The 10,196-nt window shown below is 34.6% G+C and overlaps 1 pseudogene; it reads left to right on the forward strand.

Annotated features, from left to right (window-relative positions):
- The first annotated feature begins 268 nt into the window (after positions 1 to 268).
- LOC106460851 overlaps positions 269 to 10,196 on the forward strand; it is a 37,262-nt pseudogene continuing 27,334 nt past the window's right edge.

Raw genomic sequence — 10,196 nt, forward strand, 5'->3', positions numbered from 1 at the left:
GTAGTTGATAATGCTTCCTCACGTATGTAAACTATCCTTATTTATCTAACCGTTTTTAGTTTATTTTGCACATTATCAATTCATCTATCGAATCCTACTGTTCCCAAGGTGTGACGTCACTTCCTCCTGCTAAGTGACAACAGGCTTTGCGCATCATCTCTCATCATGCGCATATATTTCTTGTAGGCCAGATGGTTTGGCATTTTAGCAGCCCGTGGTAGTAGCAGTTGATTTTAATTGTTTGTAAAGTGTGCTTGTTCGATGGTGTTCTAGAATTTTCTTTTTTTAAGTTCTTTAGAGACTAGAAAATTTTTTACTGTAATTTAAAGAAACTTGGAGGGGCATACTTGAAGATATTACAATGGGAGCTGCTTTAAAGCTCACTGGGAGGGCTAAAGTTTATTCCTGGCTGAGGTGAAAATCTATATTAGTATATTTCGTTTTATAAAAACACTCGAGGTGAAAATACCCGAGGTGATCCATAACTTGAAGCTGCCTGTCTACTGAACTCATATTTTGGTAAGCACAACCATTCTAAATATGCTTGTCTTAACGTGTGTTTTTTATCCTTGACACTTTCATGTTTTATTGCCATGAATAAGCTAAAATAATCCTTAGTCTATGCTATATGTGACAAACTTTTTACTTGTTTTCAATTAGCTGATAAAATTCAAATTCCGAATTTTGTACTTGGATTCGCAAGATATACGTACAACCATAAAGTTTATTTAGTGGACTACAGCAAGTAGTGTGTCCCCCCCCCCCCACCCTCATGGTGGTTTAGCGGTAAGCTTGAGGGATTATAATGCTAAAATTCAGGGTTTGCCTGTGTTGGGCACAGTACAGACAATGCAATAGACAATTTTGTGCTTAAGAACAAACAAACGCTATGCATTTCTGATTTATCGGACATATGTCTTCTATAAAGAATAGTGTGTGCATCGTGAAATATAAACCTTCTTGAACCTCAAAGTATACAAATATTTGTCCGGTAATTGTTTTGCACTAACACCATACCTGTATATATTACTTATTAACATGCCATTATGATTTGAACTAGATAGATACTAGAAAACAACTCATCCTCTTTTGAAACATAGAATAACGAGCTACTGGTTATAAGTCTTGAAAAGATTCGGAAACTCTTAAACCAGATATAGCTTAGAATATGCTGGTTTGATGACATGCTAAAATATAAACGAATTTGTTGTTTATGAGCCTCCCAAATGCATTCATATATATATTAGCCATATCCTGGTGGGAGTCAAATAAAATTTGTAAGTGGATTTTCTCTTTTTAGATATTCTGGTCAAAGTTTAATAATGGCGATATTTCCTTGTCATAGTCTTACTATCATTTGAGAAAATTTGTAGACATATTTATAGAAAAAAAAAATGTTTTATATAAAATGACCAAATAAGAATAGGATAATATAGAAATACTTTTTAAATATTTTATGGTCATTCAATATTTTCAGTGAACATTAAAACAATTTTATTTTGTAAACAAAGAGTGGGCCAAAAATGATCATATTCAGTAGCGAAATTATTTCTGGTTTGCAGCATGTCTATCGGAAATGCCTACTTGATACAGTAGTCTTATGTGAACTGCAACGAGGAGCATTTCAGAACTGCCAGGCCGAGTTAATTAAAGATTTTATCAAGAATCATAAAAAGTATTATTAGTGTTATAATGGAAAAAAATGCAGTTCTCCCCGATGGCTCAGCAGGATTATATCGCTAAAAGTCGAGGTTCAATATCCACGGCAGGCACAACGTAGATAGTTCATTGTGTAGTTTGAGATGAAATACAAAAGAAACAAACAAAAATAAAACGAAAAAGGCAAATGCCTTTTGCAAAAGTCTTACGTGTACAGTGGAAATAAAATTTAGCGGATAAAATTATTTAAACATTTTTTTTTAAATCATCGCACTGAAACCTCTTTGTAGAGAACTATGCAAATAGCATAAAATTATTTGTTAAAACAGGCACGGGTACTGCATAACAATATCCAGACTGCATCATAAAGTTGCGTTTTAGGGTCAGTTCAAAAATAGACTTTCTAGCCTGCAGTTAACTCTAAGCTCGAGTCGTTTGTTGTAGAGCTGTTCCAAATCCTCTCAAGCACTTTCACACTTCACATCAACTACGGACGATTAGTACAAGGTATCACTTCTCATTTTAAATTTCCTACCGGATACTGAACTAAAATAAACCCCGACATTATAAAAAAGGTTAAAGTTCAAGAAGCTTTACGAGACACAGTGGAAAAGGTCGTCGTTTTATTATCTTTGGTCCACTTTTTCTCCATGAAATTTAAAGTACTCATCACGAAATAACAATACCCATAATAAAAACAGAATAGCGTTACAGTGAATGTCAGTATAAGACGAGAGAAATGTTTCAGTGTCCTACAGGAAGAACATTATCCACCAATGTAAAAAAATAAGATAAGTGATTGAACTATAGGAATAACATTATCCACCAGTGTAAAAAGTAAGATAAGCGATCAGAAGAAGAACATTACCATTATTGTCAAAGCCCTCCGATGGAACAGCGGTAAGTCTACGGACTTACAACGCTAAAATCCGGTGTTCGATTTCCCGCGATGGACACAGCAGATAGCCCAAAGTGGCTTTGCTCTAGAAAAACAGACAAATAAAATTATTGGAAAAATTAAGAAAAAACATGTTTTAGTTTTAAATGATACATGATAACATTTGCTGTCACTTGTAAAAAATAAAATAAGAATAATAATTGCTTAGTTGTGGAAAATATCTTTAAAATATAAAAAGCTGTAATAGAGAAGCACTAGAATTTCATTAAGAATTATAGTTGGAAAGATAAAAAAAATTCCAAAACCGAAAGGTCAAGGTAAATTCCCAAGACTGTAGATGGTTTATTTTTACACTCTCTTCACCTCCAGACAAGTTAAATGAAGAAAAGATAGAAGAAGAGATCTAGAGCTCACAGATTCAGGAAGCCAAATGAAAAACAGCTAGATAATACTAACCAATTGCCCGTTCATTGATATTCTATCTACATAAGTATTCAAAATAAAGATTTCTTATCATCTCTTGGGGAAATGTAAAATTAATGTCGGTGCGAAAGTTTTATAATAAAGTTAGAAAAACAAAACATTTACACTACAGATAATTATAAGAGAACTTATATTTCAACTGTCGTTTCACCTTTGCGGCTTCTTCAGGACTAGTGGATAGCTAGAAATGCAACTGTGGTTTATAGTCAATGGAAATAGGCTTACATGACACCTACTGCCTACCCCCACACATACATAACGGATAATCTAGTATGATTTGTTTATATATACATATGTAAGTTCGATAAACAATCCATACCAGTAAGATAATGTATTTTTGTGTACGTTGTTAAACACGAAGTTACACAATGGGCTTTCTGTGCTATGCCCACCACGGGTATCGAAATCCGGTTTCTTAACGTTGTAAGTCCGTAGACATACCGCTGTGCCACTGGGGGACTAAGTGCCGAGCGACCAAACCTGTAATCCACAATGAACATTTTAGTTCTTACTTAACAGTAGGAGGGGGTGCTTATTTTTGAAAATGTTTTATAAACACGATCAAATTGGCACAAAATTACTCATTATTGGATTCCATTGCATTTTTCCACCATGCAGTTGTTGTTGCTAAGTTACATTACTGTTGCCATGGATAATGAGTATTAGTAATACAGAGAGAACCAGTAGCCAGAAAATAACCATTATTGATTATTCTAAATCTCCGAGAGGGGGTCCACGAAAATAAACTCAGGAATGCTATTGCAGTTGTCGTGTAGTAGGTAAAATATAGAAAATGTTGAGGTATCCCTCAGTTATTTGAAGTAGTATATTTTCTTACCACTAGATGCCCTTCCAGGTTTCAGAGGACACGCAGTGTTACTGCTATCAATCCTTCCTTAAAACTATTTGATGGTACATACTTTAAGCAAACTATGGTTATCTTCCTTCAACGGTTGCTGGTGAAATAATTTTCAAACATAGATTATATCGTTTTAACAGCAACAAAATATAGTAGTTAATATTAAGTACGCTTTTTTGTGAGTCATTACAAAATTTAATGCTTTGAGCCACAGCTCCACAATGGCTCAGTAGTAAATCTGAAGGCTTATAACGCTAAAAACCAGGTTTCAATATCTGAGGTGGGCACAGCACAGACAGTTTTATATTCAATAACAAACATTTAGTCACAAATATTTGAATTTTGATTGAATACATATATATATATATGTATATATATACACGATCCAAAAAATGTTAAATATTTTAAATACATGTTGATGATGCTAGCATACAGTCTATGGGATATGTGATAAATGTAAAAGAGGTAAATAAATAATTGATTATAATTAATATTAAAAACAGAATAAATCAGGACAAGACTGTGACAAATAACCTGACGTTTTTTAGAGGGGAAGGTCAGAAGTTTTTATTCGTTTCCTGATTGTCAACTTCATTAATGGACAATTAAAATATACAGATGTGTGTAGATAAAAGATACATTTACCTTAATATGTATTAGTCATAAGTAGAGCTTTCTAGTTAAAAAGTGGTACGTAGACTTCTTATTACTATGTCGTATTTATGTGTAACCTTTGAAATTCCGGGGGAGTGCGTGCCTATGTGACCTGTAAAATTCAGATAGGAAGACACTGGCTAATTGTTGTGAAACAACTGGAAGATGGGAGTAATAACAGAATGAACAGGAAGCGTTTCCAAACTATGTGGGTTAATAAGAAAAGTGTGAAAAGACGGGTAGGTCATCAAGGTTAGCATATAAACAGAAGGTATTTTGCGTCATGTGCAAGTAAAAGAGGAATTTAATGATTTCCTAAAGCTAAAACCTTATTATGCATTTTCTACATAAACGTGTGCCTTTTTGATGTGGTGTGTTGACTAGTGATTAGTAAATAATTTGAAGTCACTTGTTATGAGTGTAGTGGTGGCGATGGCGTGATTACTTGTGTGTCAACGATGTTACTTCAAGTACTTTCAATTTGTAATCATGGTGTGTTTGTAAATAAATCTACTTGTGTTATTTCTTCAAGTAGGTTTTTTTGGCAGGCATTTCAAATCAGGTTGTATCACAACAATTGTGGATAAGACACTAGAAATCAGGAAATGTTTAAACAGGGAACTGTATATTCAGAATTCATCTCAAAGTGAATGCATTAATATAGGAGCGATTTTGAGTTTTGTAATAACGTTTATAGTAGTAATTTTGGGAGCACTTTTACAAAACTATATTGATGTCGATGGGATCTTATATTTAGGTTTAGTGTATAAATTTCGTTTATTGAGTAAATAAAAATGAGAAGATGAAATTATTTTAATATAATTAGTGGGTGCATTATTGACCCCGGAAGATAAAACCCCAACAGAAATATAAACAGTTAGATCATTTCAGATCAACTGCAAAAGTAAAAAGTAATATAAGGTTACAGAAATATCCAATGTGCGTAATGTGAACATAACGTATTTCTTAATTTTAATTGACGAGCTATGCGCAGCAGAACAAACTAATAAGAAAGTACAAGCTTATGTGTTGTTTCATCATATATGAAAGTCATTCTCTGTTCCTGGTTAATTGCAGGGACAGCAGCATTTTCAATATTAAGTTAATGCTTAGTAAAATGGGCAGTGGATAACCAATCTTAATCATGCACAGATCATTTGCAGCAGTTGTATCATATCGATCTTCCTAATTCAACAATGTGAAAAACAATATTACATGGAAATTTGCAGTAATTAGTTTGAAACGGAAAATGACTCTCTTCATCATTGTAATTGGAAGATCGTGTCAACCGTTAAAATACCATATATCTCATCCGTATACAACTCGCTTAATATTAACTTTCAATTAAAGCAAGTTACCTGCTTAGAGCGAAACCAAAATTAAACCTGGTTTACATAGACTACTTTCTTGGAGAGAAACCGTCCGGTCCCTAGCCAATAGGGAGGTAGTGTATGATAAAACAATCTTTACAAATCTCAGGATTATACTTCAAGTCCTCCACATGTCCATTCTACCATCTGACTAGAGGGTTAACCCCTCCTAGCTACTGTTAATAAGCTTTTTTTTAACTGCTCAAACTACCTGGCAACTACATATCCTGCCTTCTAACAAACAAGACCAGGTCTTAATCTTAGGGTCGTGTATCTTTTGCATCTCTCAAAATTTAACCCAGTATTTCTTACACGTCAGCTGATCACTCCACCATCTGTGACTCTGTTATTTTTTTTAACAACTCAAACTAGCTGGATTCCACAGTACCATACATACACACAGTCAGTTGCTATCATAATTTTTAAAAAAAGTATGCAAGCTTAAAACAACGATACCTGGAAGAAAAATATGCACGGTGGCTAAACGGTAAGTCAGAACTTTAATCACTTATCTTACTTTTATACACTGGTGTCTAATGTTCTTCCTGCAATTTAATCACTTATCTTTTTACACTGGTGGCTAGTGTTCATCCAGTAATTTAATCACTTATATTTTTACACTGGTGGCTAGTGTTCATCCTGTAATTTAATCACTTATTTTTTTACAGTGGTGGCTAGTGTTCATCCAGTAATTTAATCAATTACGTGAAATTGCCTGTTCGGATCTTTTCCTGAAAATTCTTTAAATCCTGAAAGATACCTTAAGAAATTATTTCATAAATAATGACTTCTTCGAAGTTATTAATCCAAATATTTACACCTGCAATTCACCATCTTATGATACAAACGTAGGCTTAGAGAACTGGGTTTATTTCATATTGCAGGTAAATCATAGAGCCGTATTCTATTAAGGGTTTGATAAAAGTTTTGAAAATATGGGATAATGTTTGTGTTTTGCAGCCGTGTATATGGTGGCTTATTTTTTTGAGGTGTGCTATTTCTGCTTGAAGTTTTTTGTATATTTCTATTATATGTGAATTCCATGTGAGATTGTGGTTGAGTGTCATACCTGGGAATTTGGTTGGTGAAGACAATGTGATAATGGAATTGTAGAGTTTAAGATTTACGTCTTTAAGTTTTTTGTACTTTTTGTTGAGGCTTCTGTGGAATATTATGGCTTAAGTCTTGTTTGGATTCCGTTTGATTCTTCATTTTTTGCACCATGTTGTGATTCTGTTGATTGTTTTTTGCAGTTTGGAAGCGGCTAGAGTTGGGTTCCTGGAAGATCTCCATATGGCTATGTCATCCGCGTATTGGGAAGCATGTGTGAGTGGTGTGACGGGTTGAGGGACGTCGTTCACAAAGAGCGAGTATAATAGAAGGCTGGGATGTCGTTCACAAAGAGCGAGTTTAATAGAGGGCTGAAAGCTGAACCTTGCGGAACTCCTGAATTGAATGTGAATGGTGGAGAGATGTTGATTTTAATTTTTATTTTTGCTGTTCTGTTCTCGAGAAAGTTACAGATCCACTTCGTGAAAATGATGGAGATTTTATATTTCATTAACTTTATATTTTAGGCCATTGTGCCAAACGGTGTCGAAAGCGTTTTAAGTTAGGGAGAGAGTATTGTTGGATTCTAACAGCCACAACAATTTAGTTGTTATTATCTTTTCTAATAGTTTTGGAATGCAGTTGATGAGACTGATTGGACGGAAGTCATCCGAATTTCTAGATTTTTGACCTTTTTTCGGGATTAGTGTGATGATTGTGGATTTATATGTTTGGGGGAGATAGCCTGAGAAAAGTGATAGGTTGTATACGTTCTTTAAATGTTCTAGGAGTTTGAGGGAGGCATGTTTAAGTATTATGTTGAGAATTTTATATTCTCCAGGTGCGCTGTTTTTAGTTTTTTAAGGTGAAGTTTGATTTCTGCGATGGTGATAGGTATAAAACAACCTTTACCATCATTTTCAATTAATAAATGCTTTATAATTTTCCATTTTTAAAGATGATTATACATAAAAATATGTTTATAATGCAAAGCCACGTCGAGCTATCTGCTCTGTCTACAGAGGGGAATTGAACCCCTGATTTTTAGTGTTGTAAGTTCGTATAAAATACTCGATCCAACCAGGATTCTATCCTAGAATCTTCTGATCTGTAGTCAGGCGTGTTATCAATTACGCCTGAATTTTATAAATTAGAAAACCAAGGTACTTGCGAATCTATATAAAATACTCGAGACAGCCAGGATTCGAACCTGAAATCTTCTGATCCGTAGTCAGACGCGGCTCTCTTTTGAATGGCTGTTTCGACGCAGTCGACTCCCCGCGAGGAGAACTTGCCCTCCGTCTAGGGTCGCTCTTAAACGTAGGGAGCACGAATGGTATCATTGCAGTGACTAGATGGGATAATAAACAAGAACAAATATTTGAAAGCAAATCGTGCAAAATAAAACACTGCGTGCCTAGTAGGATTAGGAATACAAAACGGTGTAAATAATTCAAACGTTTTGATATATGAAATCAGATATCAAAATATTTGAATCATTTATACCTTGTATATTCCTAACCCTGCTAGGGACACAGTTTTTTATATACCACGACTTGCTTTCAAATATTTGTACGTGTTGATTACATCCGGCTTCTGTCCACATACAACAATCGATTTAAGCTTTGAAAAAATTAGAGCATCTAGTTTATTTTGTCCTACTGATTTCGTGCAGCGTATTTTAAAGTTAACATTTAATGTTACACATTATTGAAAACAAAATGATATTCCCAGTGTATATTGTTGTTCTTCGGAATATTCTGACTATCAAATTTTATCTTATTTTTGCAAAGTAACAATAATATTTATCCAGTAAACGCTCCAAACGCAAGGCTGAGTTTATTTTAATTGCACATTTAATGTTTTTATCTGAATTCATTGGCAAGTATAATAGGTGGTATTCTTGTAATATTATCTCCCGTTACAACAGTGTTGGCAGGATACTTCGAAAGAATTGGAAATATTTTAAGAAGGAGATACTTTCTGGCTCCATTGTCTCCATAATTACTCATTCCGTCTTTTTCGTGGGTCATTTGGAAGGCTTGTTAGAAGACTTTGCCTTTTCTTGCTTCTTTTATTTCAATTGAATCTACACCGTGTTGTTCTCACAAAACCTTACGAAGTGATTTTCAGTCCAGGAAGAGTCTACAAAAAATATATGTTTTTGTTTAAGAGCTCCAGAACAATCTTGACACATTCTAATCTTAATTGGACTCCTGCCAAATGGTCCATAAAGCTGATTTTATGTCTTTCCAGCAACAATACACAACACGATACTCCTGTCTTAGAATGTGCAAAGTATAACAACTCCGGTGATTACCAGAACTGTAAACGAGAATAGAAAAAGCAAAAACAAAGTCAAACATAGGTGCGTCTTTCTTTCTTTCATTCTTTCTGTGTATATGTTTGCAAACTTAGTGAGTTGCGAATGAAGGATATCTTTATTCCTTCTGGAATAATGTCAGAGAGAGAGAGAGAATTCGCCCCGCAAGAGGTAATTATCTAAAGATTAAGTACATTAACAATAGTAAAGAGGTAATTTTGGGCGTCATAACCATAAAGTTTTAATGCACGAGGTAGGTGAGATATATATGTTGAGTAAGGTGAAGGAGGCAAAGTTTTCAGCAAGGTTGATGAGTAGACGAGAAGAAACAATATAACACCAATAAACGAGCCTCTTCGGGACCTGGCAGGCAACTGCAAATCTAAATGGGACCGAATTAAAGCCCGTTCAGTGTCCAGATAAAATGCAGACTGGAGTTGTGATGAAGTGATAAAACCTGAAAAATACTAGAATACACGTATGTGGTTAGATATTCGATAATTTAACTAGAATTAGTTTGTGTGGATGTCATCATGTATGACGTTGTATGGCGAAATGTATTTTCTATAGGTAAGGGGAGTAGCTGCTATAGTAGGGAAGTGTGTAGTGAGAGAGTTGCAATAACTCCATGTGAATGGTCTGGACTTGATGTGGAGTGGTTCCGAATGGTTTTCAACGTAGTGCGAAGGCGTGTATTGTGGGAGATGGTATGGGGAAGATAAATCTATCTTCGAGAAACTCAGATGTTTACTTCTTGGAAGGAAGGTAAATCTATCTTTGAGCAACTCAAATGTTTACTTCTCGGAGGGAAGATAAATCTATCTTCGAGCAACTCAGATGTTTACTTCTCGGAAGGAAGGTAAATCTATCTTCGAGCAACTCAGATGTTTACTTCTCGGA

This window comes from Limulus polyphemus, unplaced genomic scaffold (genome assembly GCF_000517525.1).
Source record: "Limulus polyphemus unplaced genomic scaffold, Limulus_polyphemus-2.1.2 Scaffold848, whole genome shotgun sequence".
NCBI classification, from domain to species: domain Eukaryota; kingdom Metazoa; phylum Arthropoda; class Merostomata; order Xiphosura; family Limulidae; genus Limulus; species Limulus polyphemus.